The sequence below is a fragment of the Thermobia domestica genome, chromosome 2, assembly GCF_964235325.1.
Source record: "Thermobia domestica chromosome 2, izTheDome1.hap1.1, whole genome shotgun sequence".
In the NCBI taxonomy this organism is placed as follows: domain Eukaryota; kingdom Metazoa; phylum Arthropoda; class Insecta; order Zygentoma; family Lepismatidae; genus Thermobia; species Thermobia domestica.
In genome coordinates, this window is record NC_137455.1 from 258,460,479 (window position 1) to 258,466,478 (window position 6,000).

The following is a 6,000-nucleotide window of genomic DNA, read 5'->3' on the forward strand; positions in this document are numbered from 1 at the left end:
TTAGTTATTGAAACAGAGAATGGATACATGATTTTTTTTTTTTTTTTTTGCCTCCACTTCCCCCTTTCTTGGGCAAGTTCTTTTGGTCTTATTCATGGCAGACGCAACTTCCCCTTACCAAATTGTTCTCTCTCTGCTACTTTTCCTTTTATTTCATTTCTTTCTTTGTCTCATCTTTTCTTGTTTGAAACTTCAACAGGATGAGGAGAGGCTGCTCTTTTTTTTTTTTTTTACCTTATACCTTATTACGTTAAGCCATGACATTTTCTTTTTTTTATTAATTTATAATTTATTATTATTATTATTTTACAAAAGAAAAAGGAAACATACAAAGTTCGTCATGCAGTGGACTCGCATAATTAAGAATAAAAAAGAAACAAGACTGAAAAGAGAACAAAGAAACAAAAAAATATTTAGTAAGCTGACTATTTTTGGTGTCCTATTTCTTATTAGTTTTGTTTAGTATTTGTGTATGTTTTCATTTATCACATATTCCACTTTATATAACAGCACAAAACACAAAATATAACATAATTTGGACTATAAAACTCTACAGGACAATCAAACACTATGTTGACTTATAAATTATTCACACATCACTCTCTGAACCACTACTGCTGAGTTCGTTAGCCGATGAAGATCGATATTCGTTGGAAGTGTGCAAAGAAAGCTCATCCAATAAATCGATTACCTCTCTTTCGATACGACCATGTTTTATTTTTGAAGGAAATCGTCTTGCACCTGTTTCTTTTTTTAACCAACAATGCGTTTTTTCTCGGGACTTCGTGCCTTCCAACTTTGTGTGTCAAGTTTGTAATGAATGTGAAGGATGTATTCAAAGAAACGTATCCAAGCATGAAGAGAAGAGAGACCAAAATAAGGAAGCCCTTATTTACGGTCCTGTTCGATATTGGAAATAAATCATTTATTTCAATCGTCTTCACCCCACACGCAAGTTTGAGTAGAAGCACATGATGAAACTTCATTGCAAACTTTACCGTCTATCTTGCAGAAAATTACTGTAAGTCTCACAAAAATATCCTGTTACTTACATGTACCTTCGTAAGTTTCAGTTTAGTAATTTGATCCTATATTTTCCTTACTTCTGCCGTTACTACTTCAGCTGTCTCCTTCGCGAAAACAAACTTTATAGGTCGGCAGAGCAATGTTGACATGGCGCGGGGTTGTTCCACAACAACTTTGCTATCTTTTGCACGTAATTGGATGGGCACCATGGAAATCGAAAAAAGGCTTGCGTGTGATGCGTTTCGAAAACTTTTGCCTGTATCTGGTATGTTCAGAACCATAACAACCCCACTTCACTACAAGTTCCAATACACTATTCATAGGTAAATTTGCATGCACTAAAACTTCCTGTACATCTACTAATTTGTTGATAGTGTGTTCTAACAGCGATTTTAAGGGAACTTCTGCAGGCACGTCTGTAACAAGTATTCCTGGCGGATAACATTTCTATTTGGAAGATTTTACTTTACGATATGATTTCTACAGCTAGTCTTCAACATTTTGGCCTGGTCGCGAATAACATTGTATTGGTGCGTTGAGAGATTTAAGTCCACCATTAAAGCAACAGCTTGTTCTGGAGAGAGTTCAGGTGACCTTAGGCTTCGAAGGACCAACTGACGAGACTTCTTAATCCTAGTTGCTCTCTGGGGAGAGGCACTTGAAAGTTCACAAAAAGTTTGAACCAGAAAGCCTCTTTCCTTCTTGTCTAAGTTTTAGTTCAATGGCCAACGACAGTTCCTCATGGGTTGTTTCTTCAATCAGACTCTTCACTTTACGTTTCTTTGACTTTCGGCTGCAGTAACTGAAGGACTTATGTGGCCTTCCAACATGACCTTGGGATGTACTAGACTGCGATGTCATGAGATTAGAAAATTGAAGACTACCTTTAAGTCAGGAGGAATTATTTTGCAGAAAACGTTCGCGATGTCTTGATACTGTCTTCCACTTTACTTCAAGTTTGTAACTAAACGTCCTAAGTGTCGTCTTAATAGATGATAAATCATAATCAGATAATGGGAAGCAGCTCAACATGCGTCAGTAAGGCATCAAATCTCGTTACACTTGAATTATGTACCCATATCTCAAATAAAGTGTGATACGGAATTCGTAGCACCATTGTAATTAAAACCAAAATCCTTTAAGTTGGCAAATTTGCGCAATAACACTTTTCACTTTTCAAAAATCTGAATTCTGAGCGGCAACTTATATACAATTTAACACTGGAATGATGCGGAATAATGTACCAAAACTCAAAGCTCTTTTTTACATTTCAATATAATTGTGTGATTAATCGAGTTATCCGTACTTTGTTTTAGAACGAACAGAATGTTTTGAAACGAAACAGTACAATTCAGAACACACGTAATACAACCACCACTACATGCCCTCTTTCTATTTGGTGTTACATGACTCGTGTGATCCACACTGGGCAAGCGAAGTCGCATCAGAGATTTTCGAACGCGCACTGCGAAACCACTGAGCAGGTGTTTTGATTATGATATGGAAGGAATTGATTCTTTGGAGTGCGATTGATTCAATGTGGTAAGTTGTTTATCATTATTATTTATTAATCGTTGTGGTGTGGATTTCTTTTTTTACTACGTGAGTTTGCAACATCAGTCGGCAGTATAATAGAAGCGCGATCTGTTCTACATTTGTTTTTGATGCTCAACTTGGCATCGCTGTTCCCACTTGGCCATCGCAAGACCAACAGTCCACTCTTAAGTCTGGATAAGCTATAGAACCCCTATTATACTCAGGATTCGAATCCATGAATCAGCCTGCTAAAGATTCCTTTAGTTTCCCTCAAAACACGCCAGACAAATACTGGGATAGTACCTCAAGATTAGAAGACAAAAAAAAATTTTTTTTTAAAAAAAAGGTTTATTAAATAAATGTTTTTAAAAATAAGAAGTAGGTTTATTTTGGACGAACTGAAATGTTTGAAACTTTTTTTTCAGCTGCCAACTTCCTCTTTTACAAAAGATTTTACGATTAAAAGACCTTTGTAACATGCGATAATTGTACTATACGACACATACTTCACCATATAACGCAAGAATAATTCGGGAGCTTTCCGATCTCTTTGTAATGCAACTCTTTTTCGTTTTTGCATAATTATCCAAGTGTAGTAATGATAAAGATGGAGGTAGATCTTTAGTAATTTCATTTTTAGATGAGGCGTTTGGAATGTCTTTGATTCAAATTATGATATTACAAGAAAAATAGTGCTTATCATAACAGCATATTTTGTTTCCTGCAACTCTTTTTAGTTTCTATGTTTGCAATTATCCAAGTATAGTGTTGAGAAAATAGCTTTATCCTTAGTAATTCCCTTCTTTAAGTTAAGCATTTTAGATTGCTAATTACCTGACACATGGAGAAAAATATTTGTTTGTGTGTACTAATACGCAAGAACAGGAGAAATGTAGTTGCATTATTTTTTATTCAGATTACAATTGAACATCGTTACAGCGAATATGATCAAGCGTGAACAAAATTCATAATGTATGATTCCCAAACATTTTGCGAAATACAGATATACCTCTTGATAAATAAATATTTAGGCCAATTTTGGAACTAATCGACTACTGAGAAACACGACTGAAGAAAGTAATTATGATTACATTAAGACTATCATTTCAATTGAAGTTTTAGAGGACATTTTTAAAGGAGAGTACTGTCTTTTTTATATAGGTTTACCTCCCTCAAAAAAAAAAAAAAAAAAAAAAAAGTGTATTCTTGGGCTGAGGAAAATTGCAATAACCCTCGTACAAGTAGATGAAAATTACGTTGGATAGTGACGGGAAAATTTTACCTAAATATTGAATATGACGGGAGTTATATATAAAGGCACGTGCGTTTCCTCTGCATCTCGTACATACAATGCAGAGAATAATCAAATAAATAAATAAAACCAAGCGGAAAATCCCATTATCAAAGGAGCGAATTGTATATTCAATTGTATATCATTCACAAAATCGTGGATAATTGACACCTCTTGTTGCTATAGTAACGATAAGACAAACACATTTACAGGGTGCAACAAAGTAAAACTTAGCAACAATAGAAAAATGCCAGAAATTCCTATGTAGAATAATGCATATAATAATAGGATATCATGCACATAATAATACGATAATCAGCAGTGAGCCTACATTTCAGTAACTAAGAATTTCGCATCACAAACAGATATGAACAACAAGCGCTAAGCGTAGTAGATTATATTCGCTCCTTAAAAAGATTCAATCTACTTTTAAATATACATAAATTTCACTATGAGACATAACTGGAAGCTTTCGAAATGTGGGTGTGAAAAGAATGGAGAGAATTAGGTGAGTTTTGATTTTAGTTTAGCGTCCCTTTCAGCAGTGAGGCTATATAAGACGTGGACCTACTAATTAACATGGAATCCGAACCACATGAGCTCCCGTCGGAAATCGAACCCGGGTCTCCCACGCCAAAGGCGCGTACGCTAACCGCTTAGCCACGAGGAAGCTCGAGAATTAGCTGACAAGTAAAGGGTTCCAATGGATGAATCGAGTTGCGGGATGAGACATAGTGCGCTTGATAGAGGATGTGAAAATATGTATATGTGCAAAGTTATAGCGGCTGAGCGCTATAAGAAACGGAGAGGGAGGGGGTCAAAGTTGGAGGGAGAAGAGCTATGTTATGTTATTGAAATACATTAAATAAACTGTTGAATCTTGAAAATAGTGAAAGATAGGCAACGCAAACGATGGTAGTTTCACATATTGGCAAAAGAATGGGCGGAGTAGATGATGAACCTCCGCCGCCATCTTAAAATTCGCCATTTTTTTTCAAATGGAAAGATAGTCATGTGATATATAAATTAGGGCAAATCTGTTCTCAAAAAGTCAATTTAGTGATCGTTATCTCTACTTATTTGGAAGATTTAGTGTCATCTTTATAGTTATTTACGAAAATCTAGGACTGATACTCGTGTTGAAAATTGGATTATCAGGAAAACACATATAAGTTAAACATAACCACAAGTCAAGAAAACTAACAGTGAAATTTGATATTCAAGTTGTATATTATTACATTATTATTATCAAATTACTGTTGGATATCAAATGTCACTGATAGTTTTCTTGGCTTGTACATATGTTTAGCTTACATGCTTTTTCGTGATAATCCAAACCTTCAACATATGAGTATCAGTCTCCTAGATTTTCGTAAATAACTATAAAGATGGCCCTAAATATTCCAAATAAGTGCAGATAACGATCACTAAAGTTCACAATTGACTGTTTGAAAACATGCTGGCCCTAATTGATATTCACATGACTACCTTTCCATTTCAAAAAAGTCACAGATTTCAAAATGGCGGATTTTGAGATGGCGGCGGAGGTCTATGAACTGCTCTGCCCATTCTTCCTTTTCCAGTATGTGAAACTACCATCGTTTGCGTTGTCTATCTTTCACTATTTTCACGATTCAACAGTTTATTTGAAGTAATTCAATAACATAGCATAGCCCTTCTCCCACCAACTTTGACCCCTCCCCCTCCGTTTCTTATGGCGCTCAGCCGCCATAACTTTGCACATATACATATTTTCACGTCCTCTATTAAGCGCATTATTTCTCATCCTGGAACTCGATTCATCCATTAGGACCCTATACTTAAGAGTCGAGCAGAAAACAAATGAAAAGGTCTTAGAAATGGTGGGGGAGAGAAGAACAATTTTAGATTATATTAAGAAGAGGAAGAGAAATTGTGTGGGGCATTAGCTAAAAGGGAACTGTATCATGAGGGACGTAGTAGAAGTTATGGTGGCAGGGAGAAGGAGGGGGCGAAGGAGATTACCACTAATAAACAATATAAAAACAGGAAAATCGTACGTGAATATCAAGAAATTAGCGGAAGACGTGGAGAATGGAATAGACCAAGGGCCAAGGGGGTGATAATCCCCCCCCCCCCCGTAGGGAACTTTTGCCACTATATTAGAA